At 36.8% G+C, this 26,223-nt stretch overlaps 1 pseudogene; it reads right to left on the reverse strand.

Annotated features, from left to right (window-relative positions):
- Window positions 1-24,869: 24,869 nt before the first annotated feature.
- Window positions 24,870-25,998, reverse strand: LOC116813808 (serine/threonine-protein kinase PLK1-like; annotated as a pseudogene).
- Window positions 25,999-26,223: the final 225 nt, after the last annotated feature.

Below are 26,223 nucleotides of genomic sequence, written 5' to 3' on the forward strand. Positions count from 1 at the left end.
ACTGGGAAAATACCACATATGTCCTTCAACTGGTGAATGGATTTTTTAAAAAATATGATGCATTCATAGAATAAAATATTTCTTTACAATTAAAAGCAAATGAACTACTGATACACTCAAGAACATGAATGAATTTCAAATACACTTTGATAAGTAAAAGAAGCCAGACTTAAATGCTACATACTGCCTTTTGCGGTCATATGATTTCATTCATATGAGGTTCTGGAAGACAGAATACCCCACTGAAGTGAGAATATAGCATTGGATGCCAGGTTAGAGGAACAGAAGAGGTCACTGCAAAAAACTGCATGAGGAAATTTTGGGGAGGTAATGGATATGTTCTATATCTTAATTTTGATAGTAGTTGCACTACTCTATGCACTTGTTAAACCTGCATACTAAAAAGAGTGCGTTTATTGTATGTAAATACAAAGATAAGAATAAGATGAGTTGGAAGTGGAAAGATATAAAGATAAAATAAATTCAAGAACAATTAAATAGATATGTTGGATATCTTTTTTTATTTAGACTACAAAATCATTCTCACCCTTTCTTCACACCCCTCAGTGACAGGCTTACCTAACTTTTTAGTCTTCAACATGTTTCCGTACCATCAGTCTTTTAGTGGGCTTTGCCAAATGGTACCCCTATTGTGATATCAGAGGAAGGAGGAAGGAGATGTTAGGGTAATGATTCCCCTGGACCTTCCCTGTGGGCCTGACCTTGGTCGTGATCTTTCACCGATCATCAGGACTTTCCTGGTCATACTATCAACACCAATCTCCTCTTGCAGTTCCTAGTATCTGCTTAATCTACTGGCCCCTCTGCTCTAACAGTCTGCACTGATATTAACCCTAGGGAATTATACTCTCTTTGGTAGTTTCCCTACTTCTGCCCGTACTTTTGTATATACAAAAATATTCCTTTATTAAAATCTATCTAATATCCAATTTAAGTTTGCCATCCAGTTTTGCAGAGACAAAAGTGGGAATGGTTTTAACATGTTCATGAGATAGCAAAGAAGCCAACTTTGACAGGGATAAGAAGGTATATTTTGAATAAGTGTGAAATAAGATAGAATTCATGGTCAAAATCACAATATCTAAAACAAGGTTAATCTTAATTATCTATGGAAATATGAAGCCACTGGAAAATTTTGAATAGAAAATTGATATTATGAAAGTAATGCTTAATAAAGACTGGTCATGGTATACAAGATGGATTAAAGCAGAAAACATGGAGTTCAGATGATATGTGACATGTAAAATGAGGGAAGCCACATAATACAATTATGCAGTGGAAAATGGCAAGCCGAGAAAGTTAGATATTAGAGAGTAAGTAGATGCAATATAAGAAAAGAAAAAGAGGACTTTGAAGTTGAAAATCTGGAAGAATAATAATGTTATCAAAGGGTGAAATTTGTTGGGTGGGCAGACTGATTTGTAAAGGAAGATAATGTTTGGAAGGTAAGAAACTCATATTCTCATTCTACTATCCCAGAAATCAGCTCTGGTTGGTGGGATTTGATTTCAGCTTTGCTTAAAATTTTTTTTATTCTCCCGTGTTAATGAAAACTCTAAGGTTATGAATCCCCATCGAGAACCATCAGATGGCTCAGTGTGTAGTATTCAAAGTATGATTCCAGGGATCATTGGAAAGATAAACTCCAATCTCAGGAGCAATATAAAATAGTGGTTTCTCTGACTCAAATCAATTCAATGGCTCAAACAAGTTGGTGGTTGGAATCAGGGGGAATGTTACTTATGTTGGATTCGAAAAATGGCAAAAACTATCCAAACTGAGAGGAACACTGATCTGGCAGAAGCTTTTCTGGCAGAAACTGTACCACACAGAGGGGTAAAGGCAAAGGAACACTTTATGCCAAGCAATTTATGCACTTAGTAGTTTACCAGGCAGATGAAGTCTAATTACCTAAGTGTAATTACCCATCCTGGGAAGGAGGTGGTGAGTGTTTTGATTCAAAGACCACGGAAGCACATGATATCACTTCTCCTCAAGTCCCTGCCTGTGATTGCTGGTGACATATGTATTTGGCGAAGTGTACAGAAACCCAGACATTGTGATCAGACAACCGAATCTAATGTTTGAGGAGCACAGTTTAATGATGAGGTCAGGTTCCTTGTTCAATTATTGATATTCTTGCTGAAAACATGAAATGGCTTGACAGCTGGGGCAAGAAAGGAGATACACTGTGAGGGAATCTTTGAACTCAGGTGAGGGAAAGGAAGCTAAGGAGGGACTATGCCCAAGACTCAGGCTCACATTTTATTTTATTTTTTCTGTCTCTTAGAAAACCTAACACAATGCTGGATTTAGAGGGGATGCTCATTAAATTCAATTTAATTGACACCAACACAGAAGAAAGGCAGTTCTACAACCAATGTAGAATATTATCCCTTAAAAAAGTCAAAAAGCTACAAGATTCAGGGGCCCCACAAAGATGTTTTAAGTTTTGAAAAGACTGCAATGCTTCAGGAAGCATGAAGTGGGACCCTTATGTCAAGGGGAAACAAGTGTCTTGTGGAAAAGGGTAGCTGATAGCATGAAAAGACTATCTCATCTGAAACTGGAACAGTACAGTGCAGTAAATATGTTCATTTACTGCACTCATACCATATAAGCTTCTTTCATGTAAAAGGATTAAGAGTAGATATTAAGAGAAAACCAAACACTGCATGTTCTCACTTACGAGTAGGAGCTGAACAATGAGAACACATGGACACAGGGAGGAGAACAACACAAGCTGGGCCACGGTGGGAGGGAGAGTATCAGGATAAATAGCTAAGGCATGCGGGGCTTAAAACCTAGGCGATGGGTTGATAGGTGCAGCAAACCACCATGGCATATGTTTACCTATGTAACAGACCTGAACATCCTGCACATGTATCCCGGAATGTAAAATTAAATTAAATTAAATTTTTAAAAAGAGTCATTTCAATGACTGATATAAATTCTACCACCTCCAAATGAGTAAAGACACTGTAACTAGATAACATATAAAGACCTTTTTCCTAAGTTCTTTGCTCTACTCTGTCTTCCTTGAATAAGCTTCTCTGGAAGTGTTTTCCAGTGGTCAGAACTTCATGATTCAGTATTGACAAGGAAATCTTCAGTTCTCATTTTTATCATTGAATCAAAAGGCTCAGAGGAAATTGCTCTAAAAGAGACCTAACAGAAAAATCTACCTGCATTTCCAGAATCATCTGTTAGTTTATTGGGAAATACCCATATCTGTGATGCTGGATTATTCAGTTGTAAACGCTATTACTGTCTCAATATTTTGTTTTTAAGTTTTCTTCTAGAGTTTGTCCTTGTCCAGGAGGATATCAGTAACAGCACATAGGCAGTTTATTGAAGACAAGCTCCAAAAAAATTAACAGAATACTTTACTCTTGAAAACATACTTATTAGTCACCTATATTATAAAATATTACAAATGGATACACAAGTATTCCTTAATATACTTGATATGAAATATTGATATTTTAACAATGGCAGAAAAATTCATTTTCTCAGAATATGTATTGCATATCCAGATTATAGAGATCATTCTTACTAGTTCTTAACTTTACTGATGAGGAAATTGAAGCCTAAGTATAGAGAAGTGCCCAAAGTCACAGAACAAGCTAGCTCCCATACTACTGTATGCAATACACTCACTCAATAATCAAATATGCAAACTCGTTTTTTTGACAAAATATACATCAAGAAATAATAGTTTTCATTTTTACATCATCAGTAATGGCAAACAGCTTAGCTGTAATATTTGCAAGATTCACTATAAAGTGTAACTGAGCAACACTGCTCAACATCAACGTAAAGGAAATATGTTGCAAATAATGGAAGAATTTTAAGGTGAATGTGTAGGTGGTTACTTTATTCAGTTCTTGATACTTTATACAATTGTTCAAGTCAGGAAAACTCAAAGAACTAACTCCTGGAAGAGGCAGAATACATAAATAAAACTAATAGAAGGGGTGTTTTATTTTTAAAAACATATGTATTATCTTATTTAAAAGTTTATTGATAAAAATTTGAATTGGTTCTTCTTTTTAGGGTTAGAGAACAGTAGAAATTCCCTTGGGAAATTTCTTCTACTTTCCTCAAGGCTGAAGAATTTGATTTTATATAGATTAATAATCCTAGAATTTTATCCTCAAAGAAATGCTTAATATCCTATTGGATTATGGTGTAATTCAAGTGATTTTTATGAAAAGATATCTTTTATTTGTTAAAGCACAGTAAAAAGGAACTTCATATAATTGTAGTCACCCCCTTCTCAATGTAGTTTCTATTACCTCTGAGTTTATCATGAAGAAGAATTATGCTTTGAACAAAAGGAACTTTACCATTGCCCATTGTCAGACCTCACCAAAGATAGGTCTGTATGTCTTTCCTTTACGCTTTTTCACACGAAGGTGACAGAAAGCAATGGTAAAATACATCAGATCATGACAATTGTGCAGAGGCTGCTATATGTCTTCAGTTCCTCGTGAAACATTCACAAAACATCTCTAACCATTGCGTTGCATATACTCATTAATCTTAAGTAAACTTTCTTTATAAAAATGTAGAAATATGCTGAAAGAGGCAAGATCTATCAACTTCTAGCTCATCAACCTAGGCTTAGTAACTCATTAGCTTGATTCTAAGATTTAAGTTGAAGGGCAAGTAAGAAATTTAGTGTATTATTCAGTCTCTCCTCACTATATTTTTTCATCCTCACCATCAGTTCTCTGGTTCAGTGTCTCATCATGCCTAAGCTGATTTATTGCAGTGATCTTACAGTTGCTTTACCTGCTTCCTGTGTCTTTCCTTTGGAATGGATTCTTCACACAGTCCAGATAGTGTTTCAGGCCTGCACTCAGCTCTGTCACTGCCGAGGGTTTCCAAGCCTTTTGAGTGTGTGTGGCATTCCCTTCCCCACATCCACCGCCATGCCATCTGGAGGGAACATCTCCCCTCCTCATTCTACTTTCATTATTCCTAGACTTCAAGTTTATCTGGTTTTGCTTCGTTTTCCTTTCCCATCATTTTAGGATTCTGGGCTTTATGACATTTCCTATCCACGCTGTGTGATTGTGATTTGATAAGAATCTCTGTGTGATTGTGATTTGATGAGAATCTTTCCTTGATAAAACTTGATGGTTTTCCAGTGGGTTCACGTTAATTCATCTTGCAGAAATATTCATGTGAATCTGTATTTCAGAATATTGGGATTTCTCATATCTCTTCAGTCTTTAATGATATTTCTTTCACATTATTCCAATGAGACAATTTCTGATACTTTTAAGGGCTACATTTTATATATTTTTAATCACTTCTAGTGTATAAAAGCCAATTTGACTATTCACAAAGTGACATCAGAGTAATTTTGAACACTGATAACATTTCCAGGCAAAATGAAGTACATTATTTCATAAATTGACATTGATCTTCCTTTAAACCTTATTACTAATGTATAAATAAGATTATGAATATTTTCCATGTGTGTCTCCACATATAACCTTAAGAGATTAGAAAAGTGCAGAATTAGTCACATGGGCATATTGCTTAGGACCTGTATTTGGACATGGTCTATCTGTAAATGATAAGAAAACATTATTTTTTGTGTGTGTGGAGAAAACAATGGAAAAATGTAAATCCATGAATAGTATTGGCTCTGTTATAGATTAAAAAGGGTGTACAGGTCAGGCACAGTGGCTCATGCCTGTAATCCCAGCACTTTGGGAGGCCAAGTTGTACGGATAACTTGAGGTCAGGAGTTCGAGACCAGCCTGACCAACATGGCGAAACTCTGTCTCTACTAAAAATACAAAAATTAGCCAAGCATAGTGGTGCATGCCTATAATCCCAGCTACTTGGGAGGCTGAGGCAGGAGAATTGCTTGAACCCAGAAGGTGGAGGTTGCAGTGAGCCAAGGTTATGCCACTGCATGCCCTTTACCCTGGGCGACAGAGCTAGACTCTGTCTCCAAAAAAAAAAAACAACAAAAGTTTAGTGTACAAAACTGAATCTGGGCAGAAACTGCTTTTTTCATCCCTTTTGCCATTTCATCTAATCAATCAAAATTTAAACCTACACAGGCTGTTTCACTGAACAACATAGAATTTGTTGATTACCCACTCTGCCTCAGAGCACACACGAAGCTGGATAGTATCTGTACACAATCCTTTATCAAAACCTTTGGGAGCATATGTGCTTCTGAATGTAATTTTTTTCAAATTTTAGGAAAGTAAAACAGTGCATGCATCTTCTATTACAAAATACCCCCCGAGGGGGACCCTGAGCAGTATAATCAAACACATTAATGTGTCAGCAGTGAAAATTATGACTATTCACTTAGGAATAATAAAGTTTATAAATGGTCTCCAGTCAAAATAAACCAGCTTTTGCAGCCAGAGAAGTTATAGAGACAATTTTTGTTTTCTTCAAGTCTTTAGATTTCAGAATTGCAGATAAAGGCTTGAGGAACTGTGATGTTTAATGAAAAATAAAACAGTCTCTGCTCTTAAGGAACTCACAAAGTCTGGATACTTAACTGATTCATACTGTTAGAGCCATACTGGTGTTAAAATATTAAAATATTGTTTTCCAATGAGAAAGTGGTCATTATGCCAAGCCATCCAAAAACTTCCTCTCCACTCCTCCCTTCCCCCAGCCTATTTATTCCCTGGAGCCCTGGCACCTTTCCTGTGCCCTCCCCATGACCCAAAGGACGTCTGCTTGGCTCCACAGCCAGCCTCTGTGGTGACTGGTGGGTGCTTGTGCTATACCACGAGTTCAAAATTTAAATGTACCTTCTAAAAGCACAGGATAGTGAATTTCCTCCAAAAGCCAGAGGATTTTGACAGGATGACGAGAAGTTGGGGGAACTAAGGAGTCTTACTGCTTTAGTTTTAAATTCAAAGTTAAAATCAGATTAGAGGTTTCAGTAAGCAGAAAGCCAATGAAATTATCTGTCATCCATTAATAACCCTAAGTCTCTACTGCTGGTAGAGGGACAATCAGTCCCCAGGAGCGTTTGCAGGGCAGAGCGGATCTGGGGAGGGGACTCTGTTGTCATTTCTCATCAATGGCTTTTATGATTGTATTTACTATGCTTACCTCGGATGTAAACAAATTCCTCTTGTTTTCCTTGATATATATTTTTTTCAATAGATGTTAATTTTCAACATGTCCCCAGCACTTTGGGAGGCCGAGGCGGGCGGATCACGAGGTCAGGAGATCGAGACCATCCTGGCTAACACGGTGAAACCCCGTCTCTACTAAAAATACAAAAAATTAGCCGGGCGTAGTGGCGGGCGCCTGTAGTCCCAGCTACTCCGGAGGCTGAGGCAGGAGAATGGCGTGAACCCGGGAGGCGGAGCTTGCAGTGAGCCGAGATTGCGCCACTGCACTCCAGCCTGGGCGACAGAGCGAGACTCCGTCTCAAAAAAAAAAAAAAAATTTCAACATGTCATTATGAAGAAACCATGACTTCAGGGAAGATCTATTGTGGATAACTTCTCCTCTACATTTTTGAAACAATAGCATTTGAAACTTAGATTTTCTTTTTCTTTTTCTTTTTTTTTTTTTTTTTTGGTCAGGGGGGTTTTTTTTTGTCCCCCCGTGGGGTGCGGGTGGGGCATTCTCGGCTCCCTGCAAGCTCCGCCTCCCGGGTTCACGCCATTCTCCTGCCTCAGCCTCTCCGAGTAGCTGGGACTACGAGGCGCCCGCCAATACGCCCGGCTAATTTTTTGTATTTTTAGTAGAGACGGGGTTTCACCGTGGTCTCGATTTCCTGACCTCGTGATCCACCCGCCTCGGCCTCCCAAAGTGCTGGGATTACAAACGTGAGCCACCGCGCCCGGCCTAGATTTTATTTTTCAATTGAAAAATGAGCACAGTCATTCCCTTTTGGGCGCCGCAGCGGGCAGGGAGGTGGGCCCGGGCGAGGCTGTGCTACTGCGTGCGCATGCGCAGGGTCGCGCTTAGGCGAGGCTGGGTTCTCCAGCAGGTTAGGTCAGATAAGGGAATCCCAGGGGTAGCGACTAGGAATGGTGGCGTTCTGCTGCCGGGTCCTCTTTATAGAAGCTATGGCCTCTTTGCAATCTTCCAGTAATAATAGAAGATGGAGACCAGGCCAGAAGACCTGGAAGATTTCATTATTCAGAGGCAACTCTTGGAGCTCTTCTGAGACCATAGGAACAATCCAGCCTAGTCCAGAGATGATGAGAGACCCCTGGAGCCTGAAGCAGCCACCCCAGGTGAGGCCCCCTTGAGTAACCAACCCTGAGCTGACCTGGAAGCCAACTAGACAGAGGCACATGAAAGAGCATATGCCAGGCCAGCCAAAGAACCACCCAGCGAAGTTACAGAATTGTGAGCTATTAATAAATAAATTTTAGGTGCTTTAAAACACTAAGTTTTGAGGTGATTTATTAGGCAGGAAAAGCTGATACACAGGCAAAAGGTGAAAATGTTGTCATGAAAGGCTGCAAAGGAGAGGAGCTTATCACCTGGTGGTTCTTTTAATACGTAAGGAAAACAACGGGCTGTGATATTGAAATATTGCCTAAGCTTAAAACAAACACTTTCCCACCATCAATACTTAACCAAGAAGCCCAGCACACTTACTGAATTCTGAGCATAGCCACCCTGGCAGGGACCCCACTGAGGAATCCACACCTTATACTGCCACTGCACAGTCATACTGGGCAGCACTCACTGTGGGCATCATGGCAACCACAGATTTTTGTCTCCAGGATTAGGGGATCAGGTACATGGCTGACAATGGAGAATTCTTCTTACTCCTGTCCTACAGCCAAGACAATAAGAATAAAAATGCAGTAGCTTATTTCATACCTACTGTATTCATAATGTTCACGGCAACCGTGTTTATATTCTATAAGCCTCACGTGGTACAATTTTATCAGTGGTGGTTTGCTAGTTGCAATTTACTATTTTCTTCTTGCGTGAGATTGCTCATATCAGATATTAAAGGTACTACTACTAAAAAAATTATATTTCACGATTAAGAAAACTAAAATTTTAAATATCTGGTTCAAAAGGACTCAAGATTCCTGTTTTGTTTTCTTTTTTCACTGAATTTGATCAGCTCTGATGACTGTACCTATAAATGGGATACACTGATTTGTCTTCACCCTGACTGGTGGGCCAGATGTCAGCTCAGTGACCCGAGCATATACTAATTAGTATTTTCTTTTTTAAAAAACGTAAAATCTTATTTTATTTTATTTTATATTAACTAAATTTTTTTAATTGACGAAAGCTATATATATTTATGGCGTACAAGATGATACGTTGAAGTATGTATATATTGTGAAATGGCTAAATCAAGACAATTAACATATGTACTAATTAGGATTTTCATTGAAAAATGCTCCCACTCTTTTGTTTTGTTTTGTTTTTCTTATTTTTGAGACAGAGTCTTGCTGTGTCACCCAGGCTTGAGGGCAGCAGTGCGATCTCAGATCACTGCAACCTCAGTCTGTGTTCAAGCCATTCTCATGCCTCAGCATCCCCAGCAGCTGGGATTACAGGCATGCGCCACCAAGCCCAGCTAATGTTTTTAGTTGTAGTTGTAGTAGAGACAGGGTTTCACCACGTTGGCCAGGCTGGTCTAGAACAGCTGGCCTCAAGTGATCTGCCCACCTGGGCCTCCCAAAGTGATGGGATTACAGGTGTAAGCCACGACGCCTTGCCAGAAAAACGCTCCCATTCTAAATTAGCATGAGAGGCAGTGCAGAATAATAGTCAAAAACATGATTTCTGAAAAACAAACAACGTGGATTCTGGAACATGATTGCCTTTATTTTTATTTTTTTATTTTTTGGTAAAAAGCTTTATTGAGATAAAATTCACAAACAGTTCACCTATATAAAGTGTACAGATTCAATAGATTTTGGTATATCCACAGAGTTGTGTAACCATCAGCACAATCACATTCATAATATTTTTAACAGGTTTATTGAGAGACTATTGACAACATTTTATGTATTTAAGGTGTACAATTTGATGTTTTGATATACATATACATTGTCAATTCCAGCTAATTAACATATTTATTGTCGCTACATATTTACCACTTATGTGTGTAAGGTGAGAAGACTTAAGTTATCTTTTTAGGAAATTTCAAGTTTGCAATATACTGTTTTTAATTATCATTACCACAGTGTACATTAGATCTCCAGAAATTATTCATCTTGCATAAATGAAGATTTGTATCCTTCGACCAACATTACCCCATATCTTCCTCCCTTCAGTCCCCTGCAAACAACCATGCCACTCTTTCTGCTTCTGTAAGTTTGACTATTTTAGATTCCACATGTATGTGAGATCATGCAGTATTTCACTTTCTCTGTGTTACTTATTTTGCTTAGTGTAATGGCCCCCAGCTGCACCTATGGCAGAATTTTCTTCCTTTTGAAGGCTAAATTATATGCCACATATCTTGGCTGTTGTGAATAATGCTACAATTAACGTGGGAAAGGTTCTGTTTTCAACTTATTTGGATGTATACCCAGTAGTAGGATTACTGGGTCTTGTGATAGTTTTTGAATTTTAAGGAATATGTATATTCCTTGTCATAATGGCTATACCAATCTACATTTCTATCAACAGTATATAAGGTTGCCTTTTCTCCACATCCTCTCTAACACTTGATATCTTTTGTCTTTTGGGTAACAGACATTCTAACATGTGTGAGGTGATGTCTCAATTTTTGTTTGGTTTGTATTTCCCTAATGTTTAGAGATTTGAGTAACTTTTCATGTACTTTTTGACCATCTGAATATATTCTTTTGAAAAGTGTTTATTTAAGTCTTTTTTACTATTTTTTAATTGAGTTTTTCTTTTGGTACTGAATTGCATGAGTCCTTTATATATTTTGGATATTAACTTCTTATCAGATATATGGGTTGGAAATATTTTTCCCATTCTTAATATTGCCTTGTGGTTTTGTTGATTGTTCCTTTTGCCATGCAGATTTTTAGTTTGACGTAATCTCACTTGCCTTTTGTTACTTTTGTTGCCTGTGCTTTTCATGTAATATCCAGAAAATTATTGTCAAGACCAATGCCAAGATGGTTTTTCTTCATGTTTTCTTCTAGAAGTTTTAGTTTCAAGTATAAGACAAAAGTATTTTAAGCATTTTGAGTCGATTTTTGTGAAAGATGGGGTGAAATAAGGGTCTAATTTCATTCTTCTGCATGCGTATATCCAGTTGTCCCAACACCATTTATTAAAGAGATTGTCCTTTCTCCATTGAGTGTTCTTGACACCTGTGTCAAAGATCAGTTAAATATAAAGGTGTGGTTTTATTTCTTGGTCCTCTATTCTGTCCATTGGTCTATATGTCTTTATTGTGCCAGTAACATGATATTTTGATTACTATAGCTATGTAGCACATTTTGAGATCAGATAGTGTGATGGCTCCAGCTTTGTTCAGGGATATGGTTTGTAGATTTCTTTTCTTGCATTTCCTTTTCCTGGCTTTAGAATCAAGCCACACCAAATGAATTTGACAGTGTTTGTTCCTCTGTCTTTTGGAAGGGTATAAAAGGGGTTGATATTCATTCTTTGGATGTTTGGTAGACTTTCCCCATGAAGCCACCTGATACTGTGATATTCTTTGTTGAAGTGTTTTTGAGAGCAGATTTAATATTTTTGTTAATGGTTTGTGCAGGCTTTCTATTTATTCTTGAATTAATCTTGGTAAATTGTATGTTTCTAGGAATTTATCCAAGTCTTCCAGGTTATCCAATTTGTTGGCATATAATTGTTCATAATAATCCCGTGTGATCTTTTTTATTTCTGTGTAATGCATTGCAACGTTTACTCTTTAATTTCTGATTTTGTTTATTTTTCTCCCTTTTTATCTTAGATAAGGGTTGATCAATTTCATTTATCTTTAAAAAAAATTTTTTTTTCTGTTTGTTTTTCTACTCCCTACCTTGTGTACTTTTGCTATAGTCAGTATTATTTCCTTTTTTTTTTTTTTTTGCTGACCTTGTGTTTATTTTAGTTCTTTCAGTTGTAAAATTGCATTGATTTACACGATCTTTCTTTTTAAAAAAATGTTGGTCTTCAGTGCTCTAAACTCTTAATTTATGCTGTTTTCACAGCATTCCATAAATTCTGATGATTTTATTTGCATTTTTGTTTGTATCAAGGTATTTTAAAAATATTCTCTTGATATTCTCTTTTACTCAATGATTGTTCTAGAGAGTGTCATTTGGTTTCCATATATTTGCAAATTTTCTTGTTTGCTTTCTATTTTTGATTTATTGTTTTATTATATTGTGCTCTGAGAAGACACTTGGTATTATTTTAATATTCTTATATTTGCTAAGACTTGTTTTGTCACCTGACATGTGATCTGTTCTGGAGAAGGTTTCATGTGAACTTGAGAAGAATGTGCATTCTGCTGTTGGGTGGAAAGTTCTGCATTTTTCCGTTAAGTACATTTGGTCTATTGTTGCTCATGGCTGCTGTTTTCTTATTGATTTGTTGTCTGGATGTTCTATTCATTACTGAAAATAGGGACAGAGCATGGTGGCTCGTGTCTGTAATACCAGCACTTTGGGAATAAATTCTAGACTTAAATCTGACATGTAGCAATTTTACATAATAGAAATCTACAGAATACTCCTTGCAACAACCAGGGAATATACTTTCTTCTCATCTGCACATGAACCATACCTAAGATTGACTAAGATTGGCCACATGCTCAGTCATAAATCAAGTCTCAACACATTCAAATATAAATTATACCAAGCATCTTTGTGAACCACAGTGAAATAAAAATAGAAATCAATACAAAGAGGAACTCTCAAAACCACACAAGTTAATCGAAACTAAACAACTTACAACTTACTTTTGGGTAAGCAACAAAATTAAGGCAGAAATCAAAACAATCTTTGAAGCAAATGAAAATAGAGAAAGAACAGACAAAAACTTCTGGGATACGGCAAAAGCACTGTTAAGAGGGAAGTTTGTAGCACTAAATGCCTACATCAAGAAGATAGAAAGTTTGCAAATAAACAACCTAACCTCACACATGAAGGAACTAGAAAAGCAAAAGAAACTAAACCCACAATTAACAAAAGAAAAGAAATAACTACAATCAGAGAAGAACTAAGTGAAATTTAGACCCCCCCCCAACAATCATGCAAAAGATCAATGAAATGAAAAGTTCTTTCATTTCATCAACAACATTGATAGACCACTAGCTAAGTTAACAGAGAAAAAAAAAAGAAGATTCAAATAAGCACAATCAGAAATGACAAGAGTTTATTTCTGATCTCACAGAAATGCAAAAGATCCTCATGGACTATTATGAACATCTCTATACACACAAACTAGAAAACCTAAAGGAAATGCATAAATTCCTGGAAAGCACTACCTTCAAAGATTGAACCAGGAAGAAACAGAAATATTGAACAGACTAATAATGCATAATGAAATCGAATCCGTAAGAAAAAACCCTGCCAATCCAAAAGTCCCTTGTCTAGATGGATTCATAGTCAAATTCTGCCAGACATATAAAAATGTGCTGATAACAATCATAATAAGTTTATTCCAAAAAATTGAGGAAGAGGGAGTCTTCCCTAACTGATTCCATGAAACAGGTATTATCCTGATAGCAAAATCTGGCAAAAATACAACAAAAAAGTAAGCTACAGGCCAACATCCCTGATGAACATAGACGAAAAATCCTCCACAAAATACTAGCAAACAAAATCCCGCAGCACATCACAAAGCTAATTCACCATTATCAAGTAGGTTTTATTGCCAGGATAAAAGGGGGGTACAACATATACAAATCAATAAATGTGATTTACAACATAAACAGAATAAAAAACAAAACCATATGATGATCTCAAAAGACATAGAAAAAGATTTTGATAAAATCCAGCATCCCTTCACGATAAAATCTCTCAATAAACTTGGTATTGAAGGAACATACCTCAAAATAATGAGGTGTATTGATAACAGACCAAGAGCCAACATTATACTGAACAAGAACAAGTTATAAGCATTCTTTCTAAAACCTGGAACAAGACAAGGATGTCCACTCTCACCACTTCTATTCAACATAGTACTTGAAGTTCTTGCCAGAGCCATCAGGCAAGAGAAAGAAGTGCAAAACATCCAAATAGAAAAAGTGGAAGTTAAATTAACTTTCTTCACTGATGATACAATTATATACCTAGAAAACCATAAAGATCCTGCCAAAAGACTTCTAGATCTGTTAAACTACTTCAGCCAAGTCTTGGACTATGAATTCAACATTCAAAAATCAGTAACATTTCTATACTCCAATAATGTTCAAGCTGAAAACCAAATGAAGAATGCAATCCATTTACAATAGCCATGCAGAAAAATAAAATCCTTAGGAATACATCTAACTAAGGAGGTGAGAGAACTCTATGAGGAAAACTACAAAACACTGCTAAAATAAATCATAGATGACACAAATAAATGGAAAAGCATTCCATGCTTATGGATTAGAATAATCAATATCATTAAAATGGCCAGACTATCCAAAACAATCTACAGATTTAATGCTATTCCTATCAAGGTATCAATGTCATTTTTCACAGAATTAGAAAAACTATTCTAAAATTCATATGGAACTAAAAAAGAGTTGTAATGGCCAAACAGTTCTAAGCAAAAAGAATAAAGTTTGAGGCATCACGTCTCACCAAGCTCAAACTATACTACATGATCACAGTAACCGAAATAGCAGGTACTGGTACAAAAATAAACATGTAGACCAATGGAACAGAATGGAGACCCCTGAAATAAAGCTGCACACCTATAACCAACTGATCTTTGACAAAGTCAACAAAAATAATGGGGAAGTGATACCCTATTCAATAAATGGTACTGGGAAAACTGGCTATCCATATGCAGAAGAATGAAACTGTACACCTACCTCTCACTGTATACAAAAATTAACTGAAGATGGTTTAAAGACTTAAATGTAAGTTCTCAAACTATAAAAATCCTAGAAGAAAGCCTAGTAAATACTCTTCTAGACATTAATCTAGGAAAAGAATTTAGGAAAAAAGCTCCAAAAGCAAATGTAACAAATTAAAATAGACAAATGGGACTTAATTAAACTGAAGAGTTTCTGCAAGCAAAAGAAACTATCAACAAAGTAAACAGACATCCTACATAATGGGAGAAAGTATTTGCAAAGTATGCATTTGGCAAAGGCTTAATATGCAGAATCTGTAAGGTACTTAAATCAACAAGAAAATAAAACAAATAACACCATTAATAAGTGGACAATGGACATGAACAGACGCTTCTCAAAAAAAGACATACAAGTGACCAACACATATATGAAAAGATGCTCCACATCACTAATCACCACAGAGATGCAAATCAAAACCATAATAAGATACCATCTCATACCAGTCAGAATGGCTATTATTAAAAAGTTAAAAAATAACTGATTTTGGCGAGGTTGTGAATAAAAGGGAATGCTTATACACTGTTGATAGGAATGCACATTTGTTCAGCCACCATGGAAAGTTATATGGCGATTTCTCAAATAACTAAAAATAGAATTACCATCAATTCAGCAATCTCATTATTTGGTATCTACCCAAAGGAAAAGAAATAGTTCTACCAAAAAGACACTTGCACTTGTATGTTTATTGCAGAACTGCTCACAACAAGAAAGACATGGAATCAACTCAGATGCTCACCAATGGTAGACAGGATAAAGAAAATGTGATACGTCTACATTATGGAACACTATGCAGCCATAAAAAAGAGTGAATCCATGTCCTTTGCAACAACATGGGTATGGCTGGAGGCCATTATCCTAAGTGAATTAACACAGAAACAAAAAGCCAATTACTTCATTTTCTCACCTGTAAGTGAGAAAATTGAGTACACACAGACACAAAGATAGGGACAATAGACACTAGGTATTCTTTAAGGGGAGAGGGAGGGATAAGCAAGAATTTAAAAACTGCTTATCAGGTAATATGTTAGCCACTAGGGTGACAGAATGATTAGAAGCCCAAACTTTAGCATCATGCAATATACTTATTTAACAAACCTGCACTTATACCCTCTGAATCTACAATGTAAAAATAGAAAATAAAATAATATCCAGTCAGGTACACTATGCCTTTTGATGGAAGAGTTTAGTTCATTTACATATAAAGTGATTATTGATGTCTTATTTACTACTGCCATTTTATTAATTGTTTTCTGTCTCTTTTGCAGCTCTTTTGTTTCTCTTTTTGTCTTTTACTGACTTCTTTTATTATTTGATGATTTTTTATAGTGGTTTGGTTTGATTACTTTCACTTCATCTTTTGTGTATCTACTATAGGTTTTTCTTTGTGGGTTTAAGGCTTACATAAGCTTTCTTGTAGTTGTAACCCTCTGTTTTAGTTGATAACAACTAAAATTATATAAAAAAAAGTCTGCACTCTTATCTGCCCCATTCGCACTACATGTTCAAGTCAGAGAATACTCTGATTTCATTCATTGTGAATTATTTATCAAATTTATATTCTAAATTCATTATCAAATTTTAGTATAGTTATTTTTAACAATTTAACCAAACCTTTATCTTACTTGTTACAAGTATTTTAGACACCACCATTGCAGTGTTTATTATTCTGTATTTGACTGTGTATTTACTTTGCCTGAGGGATTTCTACCTTCATATACTTTTACATTGCTTGAAGACCTTCCTTAAGCATTTTTTGTAAGACAAAGTCCCTCTGTCTTGGAAAGAATTTGTATCTCCTTCATTTTTAAAGAGCAGCTATTAAAAAATAGCTTTGCAGGATATAATACTATTGTTTAGCAATCTTTTTCCTCTAATACTTTGAATATATCATTTCACGCTTTCCTGGCCTGCAAGATTTCTATTGAGAAATCTGCTGATAGTCTTGTGAAGTTCCCTTGTATATGTAAGTCATTTTCTCTTGCTACTTTTGAAATTGTCTCCTTTTCTCAGACTTTTCATAGTTCAATTAAATGGATCTTGATATAAACCTCTGTATGCTCAATCTAGTTGAGATTTTATGGAACTTCTTGAGTCTGGATGTTTGTTTCTCTCCTCAGATTTGGTAAATCTTCAGTTATTAATTTTTAATTTTATATTTTTCTTTCAATAGGTTTTTGGGGAACAGGTAATATTTGATTACATGAACAAGTTCTTTAGTGTTGATTTCTGAGATTTTGGTGCACCTATTACTTGAGCAGTGTACACTGTACCTGATATGTAGTCTTCTATCCCTCACCACCCCCAACCCTTTCCCCTGAGTCCCCAAAGTCAAATATATCATTCTTATTTCTGCCTTTGTGTCCTCATAGCTTATCTCCCACATATGAGTGAGAACACATGTTTGGTTTTCCATTCCTGAGTTACTTCACTTAGAATAATAGTCTCCAGTTCCATCCAGGTTGCTACAAATGCCATCGTTTCATTCCTTTATATGGCCGAGTAGTAATCTATGGTATACATGTACCACATTTTCTTTAGGTACTCTTTGATAGGCATTTGGGCTGGTTCTATAGTTTTGCAATTGCAAATTGTGCTGCTATAAACATGTGTATGCAAGTATCTTTTTCATATAATGACTTCTTTTTCTCTTGGTAGATACCTAGAAGTGGCATTGCTGGATCAAGCAATAAATCTACTTTTAGTTCTTTAAAGAATCTTCACACTGTTTTCCATAGTGGTTGTACTAGTTTACATTCCCACCAATGGTGTAAAAGTGTTCCCCTTTCACCACATCCCTGCCAACATCTATTACTTTTTGATTACTGCCATTCTTGCAGGAGTGAAGTGGTAACACATTGTGGGTTTCAGTTGCATTTCCCTGATAATTATTGATGTCAAGCATTTTTCTACATGCTTGTTGGCCATTTGTATATCTTCTTTTGAGAACTGTCTATTCATGTCCTTAGCCCACTTTTTGATGGGATTGTTTGTTTCATTCTTGCTGATTTGTTTGAGTTCTTTGTGGATTCTGGATATTAGTCCTTTGTTGGATATATATAGACTGTGAAGATTTTCTCCCACTCTGTAGGATACCTGTTAATTCTGCTGATTATTTCTTTTGCTGTGCAGAAGCTTTCTAGTTTAATTAAGTTCCATCTATTTATCCTTTTTTGTTGTTGTTGCATTTGCTTTTGGGTACTTGGTCATGAAGTCTTTGCCTAAGCCAATGTCTAGAGGGGTTTTTCTGATGTTATCTTCTAGAATCTTTATGGTTTTAGGCCTTAGATTTAAGTCTTTGATTCATCTTGAGTTGATTTTTTTATAAGTTGAGAGATGAGGATCCAGTTTCATTCTTCTACCTGTGGCTTACCAATTATCCCAGCACCATTTGTCGAATAGGGTGTCCTTTTGCCACTTTATGTTTTTGTTTGTTTTGTTGAAGATCAGTTGGCTGTAAGTATTTGGCTTTATTCGTGGGTTCTCTGTTCTGTTCCATTGGTCTATGTGCCTGTTTTTATGCTAGTATGATGCTGTTTTGGTGACTATGGCTTTATAGTATAGTTTGAAGTTGGATAATGTGATGCCCCCAGATTTGTTCTTTTTGCTTAGTCCGCTTTGGCTATGCAAGCTCTTTTTTGGTTCCATACGAATTAGAGGATTGTTTTTCTAGTGTGAAGAATGATGATGGTATTTTGATGGGAACTGCATTGAATTTGCAGATTGCTTTTGGCAGTATGGTCATATACACAATATTGATTCTATCCATTCATGAGCATGGGATGTGTTTCCATTTGTTTGTGTCATCTGTGATTTCTTTCAGTAGTGTTTTGTAGTTTTCCTTGTAGAGGTCTTTGACATCCTTGGTTAGGATGTCAAATATTTTATTTTATTTTTTGCAGCTATAGTGAAAGGGGTTGAGTTCTTGATTTGATTTTCAGCTTGGTTGCTGCTGGTGTATAGCAGAGCTACTGATTTGTGTACCTAAATTTTGCGTCTTGAAACTTTGCTGGATTTATTTACCAGTTTTAGGAGCTTTTCGGATGAGTCTTTAGGGTATTCTAGATATACAATCATATCATCAGCAAACACTGACAGTTTGACTTTTTCTTTAGTGATTTAGATGCCCTTGATTTCTTTCTTTTTTCTGATTGCTCTGGCTAGGACTTCTAGTACTAAGTTGAATAGAAGTGATTAAATTGGGCATCCTTTCGTTGTTCCATTTCTCAGAGGGAATGCTTTTGACTTCTCATTCAGTATCATGTTGGCTGTGGGGTTGTCGTAGATGGCTTTGATTACTTTGATTACTTCAAGGTATGTCCCTTCTATGCTGATTTTGCTGAGCGTTTTAATCATAAAGAGATGCTGGATTTTGTCAAATGCCTCCTCTGCATCTATGGAGATGATCATGTGATTTTTGTTTTTAATTCTGTTTATGTGGCATATCACATTTATTGACTTATTTATGTTAAACTATCCCTGCATCCCTGGTATAAAACCAACTTGATCATGGTGGATTACCTTTTTAATATACTATTGGATTACATTTGCTAGTATTTTGTTGAGGATTTTTGCATTTATGTTCATCAGGGATATTGGTCTATAGTTTTTTGTTGTTGTTATGTCCTTCCCTGGTTTTGGTATTAGGGTGATACTGGCTTCATAGAATGATTTAGGGAGGATTCCCTCTTTCTCTATCTTTTGGAATAGTGTCAATAAGATTGTCAATGGATAGAATTTAGCTGTGTCTCTGTCTGGTCCTAGACGTTTTATTGTTGGAAAACTTTTTAATTACCATTTCAGTATCTCTGCTTATTATTGGTCAGTTCAAGGATTCTGTATCTTCCAGGCTTAATTCAAGAGGGTTGTATATTTCCAGGAATTTATCCAACTGCTCTAGGTTTTCTAGTTTGTGCCCATAAAAGTATTCATAGTAGCCTTGAATAATCTTTTGTATTTCTGTGGTATCAGTTGTAACGTCTCATGTTTCATTTGTAATTGAGCTTATTTAGATTTTCTCTCTTCTTTTCTTGGTTAATCTTGCTAATGGTCTATCAAATTTATTTATCTTTTCAGACAGCCAGATTTTTGTTTATTTTTTGTACATTTTTGTTGTTGTTGTTTCAATTTCATTCAGTTCTGCTCTGATCTATGTTATTTCTTTTCTTCTGCTGGCTTTGGGTTTGGATTCTTCTTGCATCTTGAGTTCCACGAGGTGTGACCTTAGATTGTCTATTTGTGCTCTTTCAGACTTTCTGATGTAGACATTTAAGGCTATGAGTTTTCTTCTTAGCACTGCTTTTGCTGTATCCCAGAAGTTTTGATAGTTTGTGTCACTATTATCATTCAGTTCAAATAATTTTTTAAATTTCCATTTTGATTTCATTGTTGACCCAATGAGCATTCAGGAGCAGGTTATTTAATTTCCACATATTTGCATGGCTTTGAGGGGTCCTTTGGGAGATGATTTACAATTTTATTCCACTGTGGTCTGAGCGAGTACTTGATATAATTTCAATTTTTAAAAATTTACTAAGGCTTTTTTTGTGTCCTACCATATGGTCTATTTTGGATGATGTTCCATGTGCTGATGAATAGAATGTACATTCTGTAGTTGTTGAGCAGAATGTTCTGTAAATATCTGTTAAGCCCATTTGTTGTATAGTTTAAGTCCATTGTTTCTTTGTTGACTTTCTGTCTTGATGATCTGTCTAGTGCTGTCAGTGGAGTATTAAATTCCACCACTATTATTGCTATAATGGTTTAACCTATTAGCTTTCTTCTGAGTATTGCTTTGAATATATATAATACATATAATATATTATATATATAATATGTAGTCTATTTTTATCATTATGTTAAGATATTTTGTATTTTAGTTTGAATTATCTTCATTCATGGAGATTATTTCAAGGGTTTTAAAATAGATTTTCTTTTATATGTACATTTTTTAAGTGAAAGTAGATTATAGAGGTGTCAGTATTTTCTATTTTATTGCATTGCAGTCAGAAGTATTGTTCACAATACCTCTACATTATCCAGCTACACATGTTTTCTTATGGCTCAGGAAATCGTTCATGCAATTTATGATCAATATTTAACATTTCATGTGCACTGGAAAGAAAGGTGCAACTTCTGTTAAGTAGGTGTACAGTTTGTTTTATATTTATGCAGTGTACCTTATCTTATTATGTTATTTAGGTCCTCTACATCCTTATATTTTTAACCACTCAGTCTGTCATACTGTAAATGATATTCAGGTCTTCTCATTACTGTCTTTCTGTTTCTTCTTTCATCTTTTTTCATCTCCTTTAATTTCCTGTAGTTTCTCCTCTGTAAAGGTAGCAATGTAAAATATTATTTGGTGTGTAGATAGTCATAGTTGTTACTTCTATTAGGAATTGTGGTTTTTATTATAAAAAGTGTCTTTCTCATACTTAATTTTTTTGTTTGTTTATTTGACTTGACTTTGCCTAACAGAATCACAAATCCTGCTTTCTTGTTGTTTGCATTTGACTGATATATCCTTGAGCTTTCCTATTAGTCTTTTGAATCATGTTTTTTAGATATCTTATAGCTTAGTATTTCTTTTTTAGCAAAACTCAAAGTTTTCTTTTAATAATTGAGTTAAGCCAATTCACATTTATTGAAATGACTAATATAACCCATTTTATATTTCTTATAACTTTACATAATTATAATTGTATAATTATTGTATGTATTGTATTTGTTTTGTCTCCTGCATTAGTTGGGTTTACTTTATTCTTTTACATTTTAAATTAAATTTGGTATTTAGAATAGTTTGTATTTTCTTCTAGTGGTTACTTTTTTACTTATTACTTTCTAATGTTTTCAGTATCTTGGTTTCTTATCTAAACATTTACTATTAGGTTTGTTGATTTTTAATAGTATCTTTTGACTCCTGCCTATTGCCTGTATAAAAATCAATGAGCTTATTCCATGCTCCTCTTTTGCTTTTTTCCATTATTTTAGTGCATTATTTTTACTTTATCAAAATACATAACACTCATTCACCATTATTCCACCTTCTTCCCCACTTTAGCCATAATCTTAGTTCTACACTTCAATAAATAAGTGCTCATCATGATGTCCTTTGCTGATGATTCCCCCACAGTCGTCTCTTGGTTTTAAAGCTCAGATAGATTCTTCAAAAAGAACTGTGAGCACTGTACAACCTGGGTTCTTGAATGTTTACAATCATGTTTTTCACAGCCTTGATACTTAAATAGTAGTTTTGCTGAATGTAAAATATTTGATTCACTTTTTTTTTCCATGAAAATGCTGCTATATTATTGTTTGGCTTTTTATGTTGCTTTAAAGAAATCTGATTATCTTGTCCTTTTAAATTACTGATCCTTTTGCCTATAAGTCAAAAGGATTTGCCTATAAGTCAAAAGGATTTGCCTGGTAAGGATTTTTTAAATCATTACAGTCTTACAGATTTATTAACATACTTCTTGAGGCTGGTCATTGCTGAAGTCTAACCTTGCCAGTTCTCTCCCCTTTGAGGGTATCTCATGTCAAAACACACCTCACCAAGGCCAGTGAGGGCAAGAAATTCAAAAGTTCATTACTCATTCAGGGAAACTTAAAGTAAAGGAGTCCCCTTGATGTCATTTGATGTCAAGACCAAGGGAGAGAGATGGAGGTCCTGGATGGGTACACACACACACACACGCACACACACACATCCTGGGAATTTATAAATAATGCCAAAGTAGATTAATTCTAGAAGTGATGCTTGTGTGTGAGAAAACAGATACCAAAGCTTAGCAGTAGTAAATAGGGCTAAGATGGTCTTTGATTCTCTCTCCAGTAGGTGTGAACGATTTTGCCAAATGTCATTTGCTGTGACTTATTCCTTCCAACTTCATTTCTCCACAGTCATTTCAAGAAAAGTGCTCAGGAGCCTATTAGGTGTCTTCCATATTTAAAAAGAGTCTCGGCCAGGCGCGGTGGCTCACGCCTGTAATCCCAGCACTTTGAGAGGCTGAAGCAGGAGGATCATGAGGTCAGGAGATTGAGACCATCCTGGCTAACACGGTGAAACCACGTCTTTACTAAAAATACAAAAAAGTTATCCGGGCATGGTGGCAGGTGCCTGTAGTCCCAGCTACTACTTGGGAAGCTGAGGCAGGAGAATGGCGTGAACCCGGGAGGTGGAGCTTGCAGCGAGCAGAGATCGCGCCACTGCACTCCAGCCTGGGTGACAGAGCGAGACTCGGTCTCAAAAAAAAAAAAAAAAAAAAAGAGTCTTTATTTTATTTCCGGGAATGTTTATATTAAAAAATTCCATACTAGTTTTGCTTTATTATTGTTTTTTGTTGTCAGAGACTTCATATTATATGACTTTTTGCTATTAGCCTGCTTTCTACTTATTTAGCTACTTTCCTTCTCACCCTTTTATTTCTTATTATATCTCATTTTCACTCTCTTGGTAATTTTCTATCTTTCTCCAATGTCCCTTATTAAGTTTTTGTTCAAGAATATTCTCCCTTGGGTTCCTAATAATTTAGTCATCACTGCTGATGAAATTTTGTCTTCTCTCTCCCGCCCCCTGTTCCTCATCCCCACTCATTCCCTTATCTGCTTCCTCCTGCTCCTTCTTGGAATTCAATCAACTTTCATTTCTTCCTTAATATATGAACTTCTTATTCTTGTTATATATATCCACAATTGCTTGTCTGAGACTATTTAATTTAGTTTGAAATATTATGTTAGACTCTTCTGCTTTTTGGTTGGTTTCTTGAGAGATAATTTTCATCAGGTAAAATGTCTGCTTCTCACTCTGCTTTTCTTTTGTAGTAACTGTGTAGATGAAGACTGTTTACATTTATGCAACTTGTGGACAGAATGCCAGCAGGTTGAGTTACAAGTTTCCTGTATCAAGAGCATCTTCTTAGGTCAGTGTTGACAAATGCACATCTTTACGAGATCAGATGAGATCGGGCGCATTCAGGGTGGAATGGCCGTAGACCGCACATCTTTAATTATTGCCCTGTTTTGTTTGTTTATTTGGTTAGTGTGAGAAGAGACTAAATGCCCTGGATTTTATTTTATTTTTTTTCTAGCAGGATCACAATATTTTCCCTTTTGCTTCTTTTCCCCTTCTCCTTCCATTCTCCAAAGGATGCCTCTCCCTTTATTGTACTCTTATTCTTTGGAAGCATTGCCTCTCAATTCACTTACCACGCATCCTACACACTATTATATCCCTTCTCTGCAGCCAGTGCACTCATTTACCAGAAATACTTTCCAGTATTTTCACACTTACAGTGGACATTTCCTTTCTGGGGGCGATTTTAAATCAGTCGTAGGCCCTTTCTTCTCTCATTCCATCTTCCTCAGCAGTGTTTCCAGCATCCACCCCCAGTCCCACCTTTATGCAAAATTTGAGAGATGGCTTTGCTGCAAATCGGCAATTTTCTTTGTACTTACAGTGAATTTGAAGTTTGTCGTGTTTTCTGAATTCTAGTTATGCTATTTGCCCGATTTTATATGTTATATTGAGAAAAAGATACTACAAAGGAGTGGCCAGTGGGGATAATGTAGTGTCACAAAGCTAAGGGGAAAATTTTTTCAAGAATAAGGAAAAGATCAATATGTCAAGTGCTGCTGGGAGGTTGATTAAGTTGAAGGCTGAAAGCTAACCATTGGTTCAGGCAGCCTTGAAAAGTCTCACTGTTGCAAAGCCAGCACAAAGGGCCTATTGACATGGGATCTACAAAGAAAACAGTGTGAGAAAGTGGATACAGTAAATGGAGCAAGTACAGAACACTCATTTAAGAAGGCTTATTATAAAAGGTCAGATGCACATTGGCAGTTAGAAGGCACTGTGGGGTCAAGTGTTTTTTTTTTTCACTTTTAATTTAATCATATATACTGCTGGCTCTTCTTTTTCCCAGGGACGCTCAGGTAGGGGGTTCTCCAAGCATTTACTGAGGACCGTGAGGGGCTTTCTGTTGCTGGGGTCCAGGCTGCTGGGAGCGATGGAAAACCTCAGTGGAATGGTGAGGCAGGTGATGGGGAGAGGGGCTGGGATGTAGCCAGAAGTAAAGAACTCATTGTTAAGCAGCTCTTTAATGGTTGGGCGGGCAGTGGGATCTGTCTGAAGCATCTTCTGAATGAGGGAGGCGGCCACAGGGTTGACGTGCTTGGGAATATTGTATTCACTCTTCTTGATCCGGAGGTAGGTCTCTTTTAGGCAAGAAGTCCCGAAAGGTGGTTTGCCCACTAACGAGGTATACATGATACACCCAATGGACCACACATCCACCTCGAAACTGTGCCCTTTCTTGCTCAGCACCTCGGGAGCTATGTAATTAAGAGTTCTGCACAGGGTCTTCTTTCTCTCCCCATCATATTCGACTTTGGTTACCAGTCCCAAATCCCCTATTTTCACCTCCAGATCCTCATTCAGGAAAAAGTTGCTCAGCTTGAGGTCTCGGTGAATAACTCGGTTTCAGTGCAGGTACTGGCAGCCAAGCACAATTTGCCGCAGACTACATAGTGTCGGGCCTCAGGCTCAGTTAGGGCTTTCCTCCTCTTGTGCGGCTCCGGGAGAGACCTCCGGCGGCAGAGCTCCAACACCACGAACACAAAGTCGTTGTCCTCGAAAAAACCGTTGAATCTTATGACGTGCTGCTGGGCGAGGCTGCGGTGAACGGATATTCGCATGGACATCTCCTTCTGGAGAGGCATGAGCAGCGGCGACTTAGGCACAATCTTGCCCGCGAACACAACCTTGTTGTCTGCGTCTGAGATCTCGAGGCACTTGGCAAAGCCGCCCTTGCCCAAAAAGCGGCCCCGCACATAGCGCTGCCGGCTGCGTGGGTCCACTAGGACTTCCGGGATCTCTTTCCCCGGTGGAGCAGCCGCCAGAGCTCCGGGAGCTGTAACTCCGGGGACCCCGGCTTTCCCAGGGATGGCCGGTGCCCGTGTCACTTCCCTGCAGTCACCGCTGCAGTCATGTTCCTGGAGCTGCTCAGCAGACGTGGATCCCAGCAGAGGCTCGGCACCTCTCCGCTCCTCCACGAATTTCTAAACCCACTTTCTTTAAGGCTTTTGGCTCTTTCCTCTCTGGTTATAAAGGAAACAATATAAGGGACCTGGCCATGACAAGCCTAATTAATATAGCAGGCAGTGGTGAGAAGTGGAAGTTCATGACATCCTCTTTACTTCCACTCACAGGATCA

Source organism: Hylobates moloch, unplaced genomic scaffold (assembly GCF_009828535.3).
Source record: "Hylobates moloch isolate HMO894 unplaced genomic scaffold, HMol_V3 SCAFFOLD_9, whole genome shotgun sequence".
NCBI lineage: Eukaryota > Metazoa > Chordata > Mammalia > Primates > Hylobatidae > Hylobates > Hylobates moloch.